Raw genomic sequence first — 19,214 nt, 5'->3', positions numbered from 1 at the left:
AAGGTCTTCCTTTTTCTCCCTGTCTAGCTGTAAGATGAAAACCATAGAAGTCTGGGTGTTGCCAGTCGTTAGTGAGGAATGTTTCCAATAAAATTGCTATATCGTACCCTAATAGAAAGATTTCCGGGCTCATATTCATTGCACCTTTTAGCCCTTCTATATTCCACATCATGATTCTTAGACTTCTTGAAGCGTCTTTTAAGTTTTGGTTCCTTCTATCAACTATTTTCTTTTCCGAATTATTCGAAGGAGCGTCCATTGTCTCGTATGGGGCGAAAGGATCGAAATCGAAAATGTTTGATAGTAATCCCTTTCGGCCAAATTTCCTCTTCATATACCCTGTCCATTAGATCAAATGGAATCCCCACTTTGAAAGCTTTCGTGTCGTAATTGGTTATTATTTCTTCACACGTAACGTCGTCTTTGATTCCTCTGTTTTCTAGGTATTTCTTTATGGCATCGGAGGTTGTGTGCGGGCTCAAACGCCCCATAAAGAGCCAAGCTTTCTTCTTTGCCGCTTGTAATTCTTCAACTCTTGGACCTGTGCTTATCATTGCGTATTGCTGTCTTGTTTGCTTTCCACTTGGTTTGCTGGCAACTTGCTCCGGAAAATTGGCATATTCCAGGTCTGGAGTTTTTACCTGCACTAACTCATAAACTTTTCTCGGCGGCGTTTCTGCTTGTGCTTCGTTAGGACGGCGGATTTGCATATTACTCCTTTGTGGAGGTGTTGGTCTAGGCTTCCATGTCATCTGAGTATTATACTTGTCTATCCCGCTGTTGTCTGAGGTTTTGTGTACAAGACTATCTTCGTCCATTTTCTGCATTCTTCTTTTCCCACCATTCTTCCACGTGTTATCGCGATCGCTATTCCCTTTCTCGGCATTCGTGCTCATTCTGGCTGCTGTTACGAAGGAGTTCATTATTATCTGTTCCGCTGGCGAGATGTCATTTATTTCCTTTGCACTATTCACATTGTTGTGTCCGTTGTCCTCCTGGACGTTGTTGTTCATATCCTCCATCTGGTTCATCTGGTGGTGCACCACTTTGTCCTCCGGCATGGTTTGTTGCATTGTCTCCTTCTCCGCTTTGTTGTGCCTTGTAACTGCAGTTGTGACTCTTCTATGGTTGATTTGGGTGTTGGTTCCACTTCCTTCCCTTCCCTTTTCGGTTACTTCTGGTTCATTTGGTTCTTTTTGGTATAGACGGTGGGCCCCCATCGTGTTTTCCAGCTCAGCCCTGACGGCATTACTGATTCGCTTTTCTAGCCCGGTTTCCATTTGCTGGGTCAAGTATTCCCTCAAATTGTCTAGTATTAGGTCGTGTTACGTACATGTAGTACGTGTTGAAGAGATGTTAAGTACAGAACAAAAATGGCCAGCCGTCTGTCTACTGTATTTTCATGGAAGCCAGAACATTGGTAAGTAAGCATGTATGCAATTACATATAGGGCAATAACATGCTGTAGGATTCTTTCTCAGATGTAGCAAGGTTTTTGCAGAAATTTATGATATATAGAGTGAGTGGGCCTACACATAACCACGAGAGACGTGGGTCCAAGTAGTCCGCAACATTTAATTTATCTTATAGAATGTGATAACTGGCCTGTTTCTATATTTTACGCACTTTAAAATGTAACTTCTTTCTCGTTCTTCAGAGGTCTGAGCATTACGGTGTACAAATATAAAAGACTGCCTGGAAGTCTAAAATATGCAGATTATACTGACCAACAGCTTGAAGAATGTTTAGCAGTGATTCAGTCAGGGCAAAAGTCGCAAAGGCAAGCTGAATAAGTCTTTAAAATAAGTTGATCAACCACCAGGAGAGGATTAAAAAACAAATCCGGTCAGAAACCGGGTAATCGCAAATTGTTTACTGAACAAGAACAGCTAGCCTTCGTGAGGCTTTGAAAAAGTGTGTGATTTTTTTATTTCTCTTAGTTAATTGAAATGAATTAGTGACATTAGAACAGACTAACTAGCACAAGGTATTAATATTGTGTCATAAAAATATATTGCTCAAAACTAGGTAGTCTAGTGCCTATCATCTGGAGGTTATTAAAATATTTGCTGTATATTTTTCAGTGTATGCGAATGGTGTTATTAAAGAACCTAAGACCTACTTGGACCCAGTGCCTACTTACAATGGTTTTATAATGGGAAAACATGACATGGGTTGAGGTAGCCCAAGCACGAGTGTTACTTTGACCCAATTTTCAAAAAGCTTCCCTGTAGTTTGTGTTCAATACATACAATTAAAACTACTCCCGAGCTTTGAAATAACACCTACAGGTATATAAATTAAAGGTTATCGGGACGATTTTACATTTTTATTCCACTAAAAAAGCAAAAAATTGGAAAAGGACTTGAAAATCGGGTCCAAGTAACCCGTGTTGACGGTACCTTTTAGACCTGACGAAGCATGGAAGCAAGACTGGGCTAATTTACACCCACACGGTCTAATCAATATCGATGACCCAACAGCAAAACCTCGTGGGTTCAACCTCCCACGCACCATCTGGACTAGATTAAACAGGATACGCTGCGGCGTTAGAAGAACTGCTTCTTCACTACACCAATGGGGGTGGTTGGAGGCTCATTCCTGCAACTGTGGTGCTGAATTGCAAACCATCAGCCACATCGTGAAAGAATGTCCTCTACGCGCATTCACTTGGCCTATGGAGGAGCTACATCAAGTAAACCCTACGCACTCACTTGGCTGGAAGGACTTGACATCAGCTTGTGATGAAATCTAAGAACCTGCAGAGTGAGAGAGAGAGAGAGAGAGAGAGAGAGAGAGAGAGAGAGAGAGAGAGTGAGTGTGTCTGTAAATATGCTATATCCATGTATATAAGTATGTTCATATATAACACTTGTATGTAAAATACATTTCAAACGATTGTCATCTGAAGCATCATATGCTAAATAAATAAACAGGGTAAGAAAGACTTAGAAGCTTTAGAGCTTTTTCTCTCATATCCAGAATAGGAATGGAATCTGCAATATCTCTCAAGCAAGTTGTTGGTCCAGACGATTTCATCCTTAAGCGAATTACGGGATATGATGTATACGTTTTAATTCGGCCAACAAACTCAGAATCTCACTTGTTTTACAGTGTGATGGTTCTTAAAGAATCCCTTGTCAAAAGCACATTTAAGTCCTCTCAGAATTGGCATGAAAGTGGAAACTTGTGCTACACCAAGTTTATGTCTGTTGATGCATCTAAACTAGGCAACGTGGTTAATGCTGCACCGAACGTTTTGAATCTTTACATAGACACTTGTAGGTGGACTGGTGTCTCAAAAGAAGAAACACTATTCGTTAAACCAAGCAAGACCTTATTTAAGAAACACTTTCTTCTTCAGGCTACTAGTACACCTTGAGAACAAGGCATGCACTGAGCTGGCCATCACTCAGTGGATATATGTAATCATGAACTTACTAGCCGAAGTAAAACATCTATCCTGATCTTCGACAGTGATCAAAAAGATGTCCACAAATTTCAGGTCGAGACATGAGATCTTTGTGGTAAAAGCAGAACTCAAGAGCAGTTGGGAAAAGGGGCTTGAACACCCCTTAGGTCAAATCAAAGTTTTTCTATCAGAACGAGAAGTGCAGGAGCAAGTCGGTAAGAATAATAGATTTTGTAAGTGGTCTAAATCAGGAGCAATCCTCACAGGCACTTGAAATCTTCTATATAGGATATGCTGTTGATAAAAACCTGTCCTCTTGGAGCAATAAGGACAGTGACTTGGTCCAAAGGATAGTCGAGGAAGATATGAGAGACGATCAGATTAGACACACCTTTGAAAGTCAAAGCTATCATATAGAGACGGAACCTCGTAATTGTCAGTTCGACGCAGCTACGTCTATGGCTGATGCATTCCGAACCCATGCTGAAGTGACAATTGGGACTGACTGGGACCCGTCATAGAAGATGAGCTACTGACAAACATCGCAGATATCACGTACCGGTATGACAAACTTATTACCTTGTAAGCTTCGTCAGACATGGGCCCTGGTGACTTCTCCATAGGCCTTGACAGCCTGAAGCCCGAAGGTGAATCTACTTCAAGACAAGTTTAAAAGATGCTCCATATTCCTTTGAGCTAACAAAGGAGCAAAGATGAAAAAGAAAAATGTCAAGAAAAATCCGGTAGGGAACTTTTAGAGAAAGAAGAGGACTGAGATCTAAGATGAAAGTGAAGCCTAGAGTCAAGGCGATTCAAAGAGTAGTAGAGGTGCTCAGGACCAAGAACCCCGATGACAAGCTTCCAATGGTGATGGAGAATGCCATCAAATATTAAAAAGTGATAAAAGAAGATCATGGGGATCCTATAATAGACATATTCCGAAAGCCTCCACACTGCGGAACCAGAGAGATTTATGTGTTGAGATCGGAATTGAGATGCCTCCAAGCAATTAATGAGACTATAGCAAGAACTCTTTGTAGCCGCTGCCCATCAGAGACCATGTCTCTCCCATCAAGGAAGGAAAGTATTCCAAGTAAGCACTATCAGGAAAGGAGAAAGGTAAGTCGGCACCACGAGAAGGAAACCCTTCCTTCCTCAGAAGACAAGACAAGGTGGACTCAAAGGATAAAAGTAAAGGCACTGGCCTTGATCCTCTGCATGATATTGCCCGAATTGTTTCATGGATTCATCATCGCGGTTCTGAACATGTGGCACGACAAAAACATCTTTCTCCCTGAAGGGATGCAGTTATTCCCTCTCAACACTGACATTGAAGGTTCAATCAGATGTCAGCATGAAACTGAAATCAGAATTTCTTGAAGGTGAAGAAGTTCTACACAAAGGAGAACTGGCTATGATAATCAAAACACGTATGATGCAGGGCATTCTACACATAACATCGTCCTTATACCATTCGTATTTCCTTCTCTGGCATAGGGTGCTGTGGCCTAGGGCTGAGAATGAAATCAATAATGAGGAAAAGCCCCATCTACATATGTCTGCAGTAGTAAATTACAGGTGCTCCTCGGATGATTCCTCTGCTCTTGTGACTGTTGCCTCTCCATCAGCTTAAGTCAGTAAAAGGGGGGCTCAGTTGATCATTTTTAGCATCCCCCATCTGGCTAGGTATGTAGGCTTCTTGGATTGAGCTAAGTCAGCTGCTCCATTAAAAAACATAACGGAGTTCAACTCGACTTGGTACTCATATAGCTCCTTGATCAGGCCCATTTTCAAATGGGTTGCAGCTGCCCTACTGTTGCCTCTCCATCAGCTTAAGTCAGTAAAAGGGGGGCTCAGTTGATCATTTTTAGCATCCCCCATCTGACTAGGTATGTAGGCTTCTTGGATTGAGATTAGTCAGCTGCTCCATTAAAAACATAACGGAGTTCAACTCGACTTGGTACTCATATAGCTCCTTGATCAGGCCCATTTTCAAATGGGTTGCAGCTGCCCTTTCTCTACCTGTGGCATCATCACTTCTAGGACGACTTGAGCATTTTTCAAACTTACTGACTGAGCTTGTGGCTTCTGGAGCCCCGTTTCTTGAGACATCAGCGGTGAAGATTGTTCGGACCTATCTGCATTACTTAGTGATAGGTTCAGCAACTCACTGCCTTTCTCAGAAGTGGGAGGAGTTCATCACTTAACTCCCTGACCCCAACCTTGGATTCTTCCTCATGGATATCCCAATGTTTGCTGGTCTCATGGGGTTTGACTTCTCCCACTACTTAGCTATAATAATACTGTTATTTGTTTTACGTCCCACTAACTACTTTTTGAGGTCTTCGGAGACGCCGAGGTGCCGGAATTTAGTCCCGCAGTTCTTTTACGTGCCAGTAAATCTACCGACACGGGGCTGTCGTATTGAGCACCTTCAAATACCACCGGACTGAGCCAGGATCGAACCTGCCAAGTTGGGGTTAGAAGGCCAGCGCCTTAACCGTCTGAGCCACTCAGCCCGGCACTTAGCTATAAGGAATTCAAAGAAACTCAAAGCAAAGGTGGCCTGCACACTAGACAACAGTTATGTTGAGGTGACAGACCAAGCAACTGTAACTTCTCCTGGAGTCATTCAATTTGGCTCAACTGCAAAGCCAAAGAGACTGCAACAATCCATTTGTCCACGTCTTGGCTGGGAGGAAGCCATAGAATCAAATCCTAAGATCTTATACGTGCCAGTAGAAACCACGAGAGACAAAGTTCCAAGCTATTCCTCAATCTATTGGATCCGGGATTTGTGGATTCATTCACAAACAGTCCCTCCCCAGCTAGGGCCATTGCAGGTTCAGTTTACATGTTCCTGCATCACTCAATGTCGATCAGAAAACCAAGAGCAGTTAAATCAGAAGAGGAAAGGAAAAAATGCGAAATCCAAAAGTGAAGTTAAGAAAAGGTCTCTTCTAGGGGTAACTGAGCAGACACTGATCCAGCAGCGACTTGATAAATCTGACCTCAGTCCACAGTAAACAAAATGGATGTTCCCGTCTTGCTACCAATATGAAGAAATCTTAGTAGCCGTTACAGTCATCACTATTCCAAGTTAGGGGTTTGATGAGTTTGTGTCCCTATCAGCATTGTGTACATGGAAATGGTTTGGATGATGATTGATGCTTTTTGTTTTAAGGGGCCTAACATCGAGGTCATCGGCCCCTAATGGTACGAAATGGAAGAACTAAAATGTCAAATTCATCCACTGACCAAAAAAATAATAATGACATGAAGAATGAATGGATGGATATGAACCCCACAAAAAAAACAAAAAAAGAGGAAACAAACAAACAAAATACAGTGGATCAGACTCAAACAAAAATCATACATAATTGATGATGATGATGATGATGATGCTTGTTGTTTTAAGGGGCCTAACATCGAAGGTCATCGGCCCCTAATGGAACGTGATGGACGACATGATACAAGATATTTAAAATTTTAAAACGTATCCACTAACCAGAGTTAAAAATATGGTGATGAAAAAATGAGTATGAGATTAAAACAGCAGTGGATCTAATTCGCAATGCCTTATTTCTAATAAAAGAAGAGAAAATACAGAGAGAAAAGGAATAAGGCATTGCCTGGTGGTGCATATATAGATACTTCATTTACATTAGACGTTAAAATAACACATTAAAATACGCAACACAAACTAAAATGAAGTCAATAGGTTAAAAGCGTAATGGAAACAAAGACACGAAGACAAAGGACATCACTAGACACGGTAAAACAGACCACTATCCCTCATAAAGCGGATGACGAGGTCTGCTGACTGCTCGTCATCTCGCAAGATAAGGGAGATGGTACCCGGAAGGTTAAGACTACGGCGGAGATCGACCAGGTCCACACACTCCGTAAGGATGTGTACCACGGTAAGATGGTCGCCGCAGGTACACACCGGAGGGGGTTCTCCTTTCAAAAGATGCGAGTGAGTTATGATACCGTGGCCGATCCGAAGACGACATAATACCACGGCTTCCCTTCGCGAAGCCCAAAGGGAAGTCCTCCATACCTTCGTTGTTCCTTTTATCGCTCTCAGCTTATTGGGAAGTGGAATGGCCTGCCACTCCATCTCCCAATGAGACATGACCAGATGTCTCAGCTGAGAGCGAATATCACTTGCTGGAACCTTGAGAGGCAACGGGGGCAGTGTAACTGCCTCCTTGGCAGCCCGATCTGCTAACTCGTTTCCCTCGATGCCCATGTGGCTTGGGAGCCACAGAAAAGTAATTCTGGTGCCGGCATCCGAACACCCGGCCAGCAGGTCCTGGATCCGCTGCACCAGAGGGTGCCGAGGGAAACAGGTATCAATAGACTGGAGTGAACTCAAGGAGTCAGTACACACAAGAAAGTGACGGCGTTCATTGTACAGTGCGTACCGCAAAGCTCTACAGAGAGCATAGAGCTCTGCTGTGTACACACTACAGGTTTCTGGGAGAGCAAAAAGAAACCTATCATGGTCGACAACGAACGCACAGCCCACCCTCGTGTCCGTCCTTGAACAATCCGTGTAGACGACGACTGAGCCTGGATAGCGGCCAACGACGGACAAGAAGAGCCTCCGATAAATCGAAGGGTCCGTGTTCTCCTTCGGGCCAGTGTGTAAGTCCAGAATTATTTCAGGTCGCCGTACTACCTACGGAGGTACCCCACTTGGTTGTCTGACAAGGCAAGGAACCGAAGGTACGTCAAATAATCTGTAACTGCTATCTAAACGTATTCCAACCGGCCGCGTTGCTCGGGGACGAGCGGCGTACAGCAAACGGTTGCCATTGTTGAAAACGCTAGAATAGCTTGGATGTAGTGGCATCTGTCGCAAATTAGCAGCATAGGTAAGAAGCAGTTGCCGTCGCCTCAGGTGCAAAGGCGGCACACCAGACTCAGCGAGTAGGCTAGCTATGGGACTCGTACGAAAGGCTCCCGTCGCCAACCGAACCCCGCTGTGGTGAATGCTGTTTAGCTTCGCAAGAACGCTTGGTCTTGCTGAGCCATATGCTGCACTGCCGTAGTCTAGGCGAGATAAAATATGTGCCCTATAGAATCGTAGGAGCACCGCGCGGTCAGCCCCCCAAGAAGTGCTGCTAAGAAACTTCAAGATATTAAGCTTCTTAGCACATTGCACTTTCAACTGCCGCACATGTGGCTCCCACGATAATTTATTATCGAAAAGGAGCCCAAGGAATCGGTAAGTGTCAACTACAGGTATAGCTACATGTCCTAAATAAAGTTCAGGAGGAGGGTGAAGAGAACGTTGGCGACAAAAGTGGACAACACAGGTCTTTGTGGTGGAAAAACGAAAGCCACGCTCTAAGGTCCACTGCTCTACCCTCCTAATAGCTTGCTGTAACTGTCGCTCGGCGACTGCCATACTGCACGAGCTATAGTGCAGAGCAAAATCATCCACATATAGGGACGGTATTACGGCTGGACCAGCAGCAGCGACAATACCGTTTATGGCAATCGCGAACAGAGTGACACTAAGAACAGATCCCTGTGGGACTCCATTTTCTTGAACGTGGTATTGCGAATATGTCCTCCCTACTCGGACACGGAATAGACGGAGGGACAAAAAATTCGCAATAAATACCGGCAAGTTACCTCGGAATCTCCATTGATGCAGGACTGAAAGGATGCCATATCGCCAGGTGGTGTCGTAGGCCTTCTCCAAGTCAAAGAAGACAGCTACCAAGTGCTGTTTGCGGAGAAACGCATCCTGGATAGAGCTCTCCAGGCGTACCAAGTGGTCTGTGGTGGATCGAGCGGCTCGAAATCCACATTGGTACTCGGACAAGAGTCCTTGTTTCTCCAGACACCACACGAGTCTGCGATTTACCATCCTCTCAAATAGCTTACACAGGCAATTTGTAAGACAAATCGGTCTGTAACTTCCTGCATACTTAGGATCTTTGTCAGGCTTGAGGACAGGGATGACTATGCCCTCTCGCCACTGAGACGGAAAACCACCCTCAGTCCAGATTCGGTTGAACACACGAAGGAGATATAATAAACTATCATCACTAAGGTGTTTCAACATCTGGTTATGGATGTTGTCCGGTCCAGGAGACGTGTCCTTGCAAAGCGCTAAGGCGCTGCGGAGTTCCCACTCCGTAAAGGGCACGTTGTAGTCCTCTGAAGCTTGGGTGGCAAAACTAAGGTGATGACGTTCTGCCTCCCGCTTCAGAGGGAGGAAATCAGGATAGTAATTCCCGGAGCCAGAGACATCCGCGAAATGACTAGCGAGATGGTTAGCAATCGTGAGGGGATCAGTGGCGACACTGCCCGCAATGGAAATTCCCGGTACAGCAGATATTCCTTGAATACCCGAAATTCGTCGAAGTTTCGTCCACACTTGAGATGATGGAGTATGTGACGTCATGGACGACACATATCTCTCCCATGAAGCCTTCTTACTTTGTCGAATAAGAACTCGCGCCTTAGCGCGGAGTTTCTTAAATGTTACCAAGTTGGCCACAGTAGGCTGTCGACGGTAACGTTTATGAGCTCGACGGCGTTCTTTGATGGCTGCTGCTATTTCATCGTTCCACCAAGGAACGAGTTTTCGGCGAGGAGTCCCCGAGAAAAACGGAATGGACTCCTCAGCAGCAGCAAGAATAACTTGGGTGACGTAAGTTATTTCCTCGCCGACGGTCCGCCTGACATCATCGTTAAAGACAGCTAGTGATGTGTACTTTGGCCAATCAGCATGTTTAAGAATCCATCGAGGGGGAGCCTCGACGGGTTTATGTTTCAACAAAGTAAGAATTATGGGAAAATGGTCACTGTCACAGAGATCATCGTGTGCGTTCCACCGAAACAGTGGAACCAACGTTCGGCTGCATAGACTAACGTCTATGCGAGAGTATGTGCCGTAACGTACACTAAAGTGAGTTGGTTCCCCTGTGTTCAAAATACATAAATCCAGATCTGTTAGAAGTGTTTCCAGCTCTGTTCCTCGGGGGCAAGGCGTCTCAGAGCCCCATATAGGGTGATGGGCGTTAAAATCGCCCAATAAGAGGAAGGGTGGTGGAAGCTGATCTATAAGATCAGCGACATCATTGATGTTCAGATGCTGGCCTGGTGGAAGATAAACATTACACACTGTTGCTATGACAGGCAGCGAGACGCGAACAGCTACAGCCTCAAGAGGGGTTCTTAATGGAACCTCTTCGCTGTAGCTATCAGAACGTACAAAAATGCCAACGCCTCCGGAAGCCCGGTGAGCATAGTATCGTTCTGTCGAGTATAGTCTGAAATTTCTCAAGACCGTATGATGACCAGGTCGGAAGTTGGTCTCCTGAATGCAGACTATACTCGCTGCGTACTCACTAATGAGCTGACGTAACTCAGCAAGATGCCTGTCATAACCGTTACAATTCCACTGTAACAGTGCCATAGTGTGGACTATAAAAGGAGTGTTAGGTTATGAGCGAAAATATGCTCGTTAGCCTAAACACTATCTAATTCTACATCCGTAGATAAGAGGACAGTGCGACATCCATCCCGTCATCAAAAGATGGCAGGGGTGCCGCCCAGAACTTCGACACTTTCCGGGCTCGAGGGGGTCCCCTACGAGGAGAGCGCGCAGGTTTGGGAGCAGGAGTGCCTCCCGGCGCAGACTCATACCCCCCAGATGGGGGGCATGACTTCTCCTTCGCAGGGGAAGTCCGAGAGCGCTCAGAACGGGCGCTCTTCTTCCCCTTCTTTTTTTCAGGTTTAGACGGGCTGGGAGATGGTTTCCCAGCCCTGGTCGACGATGCCGCCTCCGCCGGCTGGGGCACGACTTTCGTCGACCTCCTAGGGGGGGGAGACTTAGTCTTCCCCCCTTGCTGTGCCGGCTGGCAACTGCCAGCCTGCACAGACTTCTGGTTGGTCGAAGGTGGGGTGGTCCCCCCCTTCGAGCTTTGACTATTTGCGACGTTGCTGGGAGCAGCAACAGTCGCCTTGGGCGCAGCGGTCTGAACAGGTGTCTTGGTCGTAAATGACGAACCTGGAAGACTCTCAGCTATCAAGCTATAGTCGAGTGTACGGGCAGGTGTATTCGTAGAATGAAACTTACGGCGCGCTTCCTGGTAGGAAAGACCATCCAGGGTCTTGATCTCCTGGATCTTCTTCTCACTCAGGTATGTCGGACAATTCCGATCCCGAGGAGAATGAAAACCGGAGCAGTTAGTGCACTTGTATGGAGTTGTGCACTCCTCCGCGCCGTGAGCTACTCGTCCACATGTACCACATACAGCCTGATTCGAACAGCGAGATACCATATGTCCGAATCGCTGGCATTGATAGCATCGCATAGGAGGCGGGATGTACGGCCTCACATCGCAACGATAAGTTGTTACCTTGACTTTCTCTGGTAACACTGACAACTTGAAAGAGACAATGAAGGCACCAGTGGCAACGTCTTCACCGTTGACCTTGCGCGTAATGCGCCGGACGTGTGTCACGCCACGGTTCTTCATGTCTTCCATCAACTCGTCGTCAGTGTTAAAAATAAGGTCGCGGTGAAAGATGACTCCGCGAACCAGGTTCAAGGACTTATGCTCCTCCACTTTGACGGGGATTTCGCCAAAGTGCTCGCACTTAAGCAACTGATCAGCTTGCAGTGCTGTACGAGTCTTCATAAGCAAACTACCGTTGCGCATTTTCTTAAGTTCCTCCAGTTCGCCATAGACGCCTTCGATGTGCCGACTAAAAAGGATCGACTTCACCAGCTTAAAATCGTGCCCATCGGTTCTGGTAGCGACCAGAAACCTAGGGAAGCTGGATCCCATTCCTTCACGCTGCGCATGTTCCCAGGGAGTTGAACCTCTCAGGGAAGCAAAAGTTAAAGACTTAGGTGGGGGACCACCTTGAGAGAGCAGACTTCGTTTGGAAGCCATGCCCGATAGCATCCTCCCCGAATGCTACCCACTCCGATCAGGCGTCTCTGTAGCCGAACCAAGCAGCCAAGGCAATACCCACCTGGTCATAGCAGGTACTGCCCGGGGTCCGATGTTGAACGATGCCTAATACGGCATGACTGAGGCAATGAGCACTAAGACTCCCTTCCTCGAGTCACCCGCAATAGCATGTACCCCATAGCGTTTACAGAGCACTAAATATAGAGAAAAAAATAAAAATAATTAATAATAATATGTCCTTCTGGCATTCGGCTGTGCGGGGACCTGTGTTGTCAGGCGGATACCACTGCCAAGGTACATGGCGCTCCCACCACGCAATGGTCCTGGGTGGACAGTTGCGGGCTTTTGGGCGTAATCGCACACGTAAGAGGCCCATCTCCGGGCAGCACGCACATCAAAATTTCGAATGGGCTACATCTGACCCTCGGAAAAATAATAATAAAATAAAGAGGGGACCATGGCCACATGACCCTTTAAGTCGCCTTCTACGACAGGCAGGGATTACCTGTGAATGTACTCGACCCCTCCCATCCACAGGAGGTCCAACACAGTATACCAAACCGCAATCCATGTCCGCGCCAAGGTCGCCCCTTTTAGTCGACTCATACGACAGGCAGGGGGTACCGCGGGTGTATTCTACATATGCGTCCCCCACCCGCAGGGGGTAGTGTGTTTGGTCCGCGAGAGGTATTTTATTTCCCTCAAGTTCGCCGGCAAGCCGGTTAGGACCCCCCTATCCGCCACCTGGGACGCGCCACGTGGGAGTATCACCTCTCCCCCTGCTACGCCATCGTAGTAGGTTCGTGGATACATAATTGATTACTGACCAAGGGACCACTCATAAAGCACAATGATGCTTGATGTCTAAAGGGGTGCAAACTCCATACCTAAGGCCCCACAGAATGGTACGTGTCGCAAGTAAAGTAGAACCATGGTGCTTGTCATGTTGCGGTACTAATCAAAAGTAGCGAAACTCACGGTGTTCCACACAAGACGGTACTACTCACAAGTAATGTGCTTCGTACAGGTAACGCAGACCTATGGTGTTTCGCACACAATGGCGCCACTCATAGCCAACGCGCAAACCAATGAGTTTCCTCACCTAGGTGTACTAGGCACGGATGCCGGTCCCACGGGCTCCGTGGTGTTCCTCACATAGTGGATACTAATCAAAGGCAACGCAGACCCACGGTGTCGCTCATACAGTGGTACAACTCATAGGCTACGCCCAGACCCGCGGTGTTGCTCACATGGGTACGACGCATGGGTACTGGAATCCACCAGGCCAGGCTTTTACTGCTACTAATCACAAACCTATTTCGTACCGAATTTAGTGGTACTACTCGCAAGTACAGGCAACCTATGGTGTTCCCCGCGTGATGGTACGATTCAAAATTAGTTTCATGGTTCTAATTCAGTCAGTCCTTGGTCGCCCCTTTTAGTCGCCTCTTACGACAGGCAGGGGATACCGCGGGTGTATTCTACATGTGCGTCCCCCACCCGCAGGGGGTAGTGTGTTTGGTCCGCGAGAGGTATTTTATTTCCATCAAGTTCGCCGGCAAGCCGGTTAGGAACCCCCTATCCGACACCTGGGACGCGCCACGTGGGAGTATCACCTCTCCCCCTGCTATGCCATCGTAGTAGGTTCGTGGACCGCCAGTTGACAAGAGGGCTCGCCTGGCTGCAACCGCTCACTCTCGCGCAGAACGAAACGGTCCAGGTGGCTTGAGTGCACCACCTAAAAACCATTGTGAACCTCATCCTTGATCACATTTATTGCACAATAGACAATTACGGACACATTGGGCACTCCTCTGATCGCAACAATGGGCTGGAAGTTTGGCTCAAGTGCTAAAAGATTACCTTGAGGAGCACAACCCGCCGTTGTTGCGCTACCTGGATCAGAGCACCATCATAGGCCCTCGCCGATATTATACGATGTCGATCTGAAGCGCCCCGGGCTGCATTTCATTTATGGTAAACCTCTACCCAGTGCAGGATCAGATGTTTGCTTTGCACCTACCCTTGTCGTGCGCTCAGTTAAAGTGAGAAGGCATTTAAAGGTAATGAACAGGCTGTTCCCAACCACTGGTTTCACGGACAAACGCCATCAAACTCTATTTGTCTCAGACCTTGTGTGCCATATAGTGCACACTCCACCACTGAGTGCAGGGGAGGAACCCAAAGGGGTTCACACCATTGGCTGTGGTCGCCCGATGAGAAACGTCGCTCAAAGTCTTGCTGCAGTGAATAACGTGTTATCGATGGTACCAATAGGAACACCTCAGCTCCTTGGCAGTGCACTACTCATTGCCGCTATCGGCAGTAGGGAATCGGCATTGGTCCAGCGCAACATTCTCAAGCAGAGGCTCTTGTTCCGGGATGTGTATAGGCAGCAGGAGGGTTCGCTGCCTACGTATCAAAGTGCTCTAAAGATATACACGAAGACGCTATCACTACCGATCATGTAGCCTTCACGCCTATATGGCACACGGTGTCTTACCTTAATCCTCTGATTCCATCTTGTCTTCTCCTCTGATGATGACACATGGAAACGGTTGGAGTCCGGCCCCAAGATAAGAGATTACAACATGCACACCGTCGTAAAATCGACAAACGAAGAGTCTCGCACTTTGTCAAGCATAGCAGTGCTTGAAGCCTCGCTGGAGGAGACAGACAGCTACTCAACCATGCAATGGGAGAACAATGGGAGAAAACAGGGGACAGAAGCACAGGCATCGCAGGGCGGTGGTGTCCTCATGGTCGGAGACGATGGCATCCCTAGGGAAGAGCGGTCTTACACGCCCCCCTACATGCGGTCCGGCAGCCCTAAAAGCTCTCTCAACATTACACTTAATCAGTTTTGGGCAACTTTTGACCCTCCAGACCCAGACTGCCGGGAAGAACATCAGCACCAAGAGCCACAACCCCCTATCATCAGATCGGATTGGGATCTTCCACGGGACATAGCGGACTTCGGAGATCGCGGGTCGCCCATGCAGGACGACAGCAGTTACCACGATACCAGACCTGGCACTCCTTACGCAGACGATGACTGGGACGACGTCATCGACGCAGGTAGCTTCCATCGCCCCATGCGTCAACCACTCATAACACAGGACCCGCAATTTGCAGCATTACATCCTCTACCAGAGTTCCTCACGGCTTCGAAGAAACCCACAGTGTATCATTCCATCGCATTGCCTCGTATCGCTCCGGTTCCTTACCAGGACACTCCCATGGGACGATTCGCAGAGGATATTGCCAACAATGGGGTCAGATTGCCTAAACCAACAACAGCCCCTCCAGTCTTTGTGCCTACTACTCCATCACCTCTAATGGATACAGTGGTAAGTGATCCACTAGAGAATGATATCCTACGACGGCAGCCAGTATCTCATGCACATCCCTTGTTTTTAGTGGCTAAACCAGACGGAAGTGCGCGCTTGATTCATGACCTGATGATGCTTGTTGTTTAAAGGGGCTTAACATCGAGGTCATCGGCCCCTAATTGTACGAAATGAAATAACAAAAATAAACCAAATTCATCCACTGACCAAATTAAAATAAAAATGTCGTGAAGAAGGAATGGAAGGACATGAATCAAAAAACCAGCAAAAAACGAGCAAACAAAAAAAACAGAGGATCCAACTGAAAAAATATCATAATTACTGTATGACTGACCAAGGGACCACTCATAAAGCACAATCCTGCATCGAGGATGCTTGATGTCTACAGGGGTCAAAAATCCAGATCTAAGGCCCCTCAGAATGGTAAATGTCGCGAGTAAAGTAGAACCATGGTATTTGTCATGTTGGAGTACTAATCAAAAGTGGCGAAGACTCATAGTGTTCCCCACATGATGGTACTACTCACAAGTATTGTACGCCGTACAGGTAATGCAGACCTGCTATGGTGTTCTCACACAATGGCGCCACTCATAGCCAACGCAAACAGACGGGGTTCCTCACCAAGGTGTACTAATCACGGGCGCCGGTATTCCTGTGCTGCTCCTCACATAGTGAGTACTAATCACAGGCAACGCAGACCCATGATGTCGCTCATATAGTGGTACTAAGCACAGGCAACGCCCAGACCCGTGGTGATGCTCACATGGGTACGACTCACGGGTATTGGAAACCCACATTGACCCTCTCGCTGCTGCTACTAAGCACAAACCTATTGTGTACCTAACATAGTGGTACTGCTCGCAAGAAAAGGCGACCCATGGTTTTCCCCACGTGATGGTACTAATCAAAATTAGTTTCATGGTTGTAATTCCGTCATCCCTTGGTCGCCCCTTTTAGTCGCATCTCACGACAGGCAGGGGATACCGCGGGTGTATTCTACATGTGCGTCGCCCACCCGCAGGCGGTAGTGTGTTTGGTCCGCGAGAGGTATTTTATTTCCCTCAAGTCCGCCGGCAAGCCGGTTAGGACCCCCCTATCCGCCACCTTGGGCGCGCCACGTGGAAGTATCAGTTCTCCCCCTGCGTAGCAGGTTCGTGGCAACACAAACTAAAATCAAGTCAATAGGATAAAAGCGCAATTGACACAAATACACTAGCACAAAACACAGCATTACACACGATGAAACATATCACTATCCCTCATAAAGCGTATGACGAGGTCTGTTGACTGCTCGTCATCACGCAGGATAAGGAAGATGGTACTCGGGAGGTTAAGACTACGGCGAAGATCGACCAGGTCCGTACACTCCGTAAGGATGTGTACCACGGTAAGATGGTCACCGCAGGTACACACCGGAGGTTCTCCTTTCAAAAGATGCGAGTGAGTCACGATACCGTGGCCGATCCGAAGGTGACATAATACCACGGCATCCCTCCGCGAAGCCCGAAGGGAAGTCTTCCATACCTACGTTGTTCCTTTAATTGCTCTCAGCTTATTGGGGAGTGGAATGGCCTGCCACTCCATCTCCCTATGGGACATAACCAGATGCCGCAGCTGAGAGCGAATATCACCTGCTGGAACCTTCAAAGGCAACGGGGGCAATGTCGTGAGCCGGGGAAGGAGACAGCAACAACAGAGAGCGACACAAGTCCCGGGCTAGGATTCCGGACCTCTTCTCCCGGACGCCAGCCAGGTCAGCATCGGAGCAGGGCATGTCTAGACAGACTTCCATACCAGACGCATTCCCTGATACCAAATCAACCCCTGGTAAGACCAGAACAGGCCGGGGGACGTCGAAGAACCGAGACGCATCAGCCGACCGACAACAGCAGGAATCCCCTGACCCAGCTCTTCAACTCCATATGGCTACTGGCAAATCTGATCTTGCAATCGTCCGGACACTTCAGAAAATCCGACAGTTGGTTAAGGACTTAGCCATCCAGCAGCACAACTTTAACGAACGCCTAACTCACATGGAAGAATACGACGATCCTAACCAAACGGTTATGGAAAATAATCCTCAACTTCAGCCACCAATTAATGAACAACGACCACCAACACCAGATCCACAACCAACAGTATGGAGACAACTTCGACCCAACGACTTTACGGCCGGGTCGACCGATCCAGATCCCTCACGAGTGTTCCAGTTGGCAAACTTTCTCCAGCAGCAGTACCTCCTGACGCCTTCGGGGCGCGACAAATACATGGACACAGTCTTGTGGGGCCTGTCTGCCTGACCGAGACTCGATCCCGCGCAGAGAAGTTACTTCCCAACACGGGCAATTCAGCTCTACGTTGCGATCAGCAAAGGATGGTCCCAGGCGATACAACTCAACGCAGCCAACGCAGAAACCCTCGCCTGGACACCAGAGGGGTTCACTTTTCAGCCCACGCCTCGCCCAGCGACGGTCAGCAGAGGAAGAGGACGAGGCCGCGGCGCACATGGGGCGAAGGCCAGAGCAGCAGCAACATAGCCAAGCAACGAGTAAGGAGACGCTCCAGCGACATACAGAACCTGTCCCCGTCAGCACCGGGGCCCCTCAACAGATCCTTGACAGGTCTTCTAGACATCAAGTACACTCCGAGCTTGGTAGAGAATGAGCGGTGTACAATAGTGCCCAGGAAACGAGCAGGCAAACGCTTGCGCATGTGAGCATGGGATGTTTCATTTCATTCTTTGTATTGTGTTTTCTTTTGTCATGTTGATATATGCTTTAGACCTCGTTCTGTATAATGATTATTGTAATATATATTTTATTTATTAAAAGTACTGGTGGTTTCACCTCTTCAAGGGAAGAATGAGAATATTAAGATTGAAGAAATGCCTGTGAAATCCACATATATCGTCACTGCTGTAGGTAAACGATCCAAGCAAATATGTAAACAAGTTACCATACCTATTTGTATTAACGGGAAGTGGAAACTGTCTTGTTATTCCGAATCTTATATTTGATGTTATCTTGGGATCTGACTGGCTAAGTTTATACTCAGCTCGGTTAGATTACAATGAGGCGACAGTATATTTAAGGTGGGATAATAAGGAAGTTAAAGTCACGTGGGATGCCGAAGTTCAGCCGAAAGTGGGTTTGTAACATGTGGTGTGTTAATGAGGTTTCAAAAGATGAGGAAAGAAGAAAGGACTTCTTAGATGACCATCCCCAGGACCTAAACCCATCTCCGGCTTTTGAAGGGCTCTCCATGATCAGCTGTCTTTATATTTACACCAACACCCCCCCCCCCACATTGATATGGATCACCAACTCCCAAAGCTATGGAAAGCATACTTAGGTCTTATTCATTCAACCTAAAACCAAGAATTCAAAGCAGAAAAGAGCTCTTGTACCTTGACGATGAGCAAGAGCCACTATGGATCGAAAGAACACATTGGGAGGAGGCAGATGGGGATTATCCTTTTGATGAAACCACTGGAAACTGGCA

This window comes from Anabrus simplex, chromosome 4 (genome assembly GCF_040414725.1).
Source record: "Anabrus simplex isolate iqAnaSimp1 chromosome 4, ASM4041472v1, whole genome shotgun sequence".
Classification (NCBI taxonomy): domain Eukaryota; kingdom Metazoa; phylum Arthropoda; class Insecta; order Orthoptera; family Tettigoniidae; genus Anabrus; species Anabrus simplex.
The sequence above is the reverse complement of the archived record's forward strand: the minus strand, read 5'-3'. Positions refer to the sequence as shown.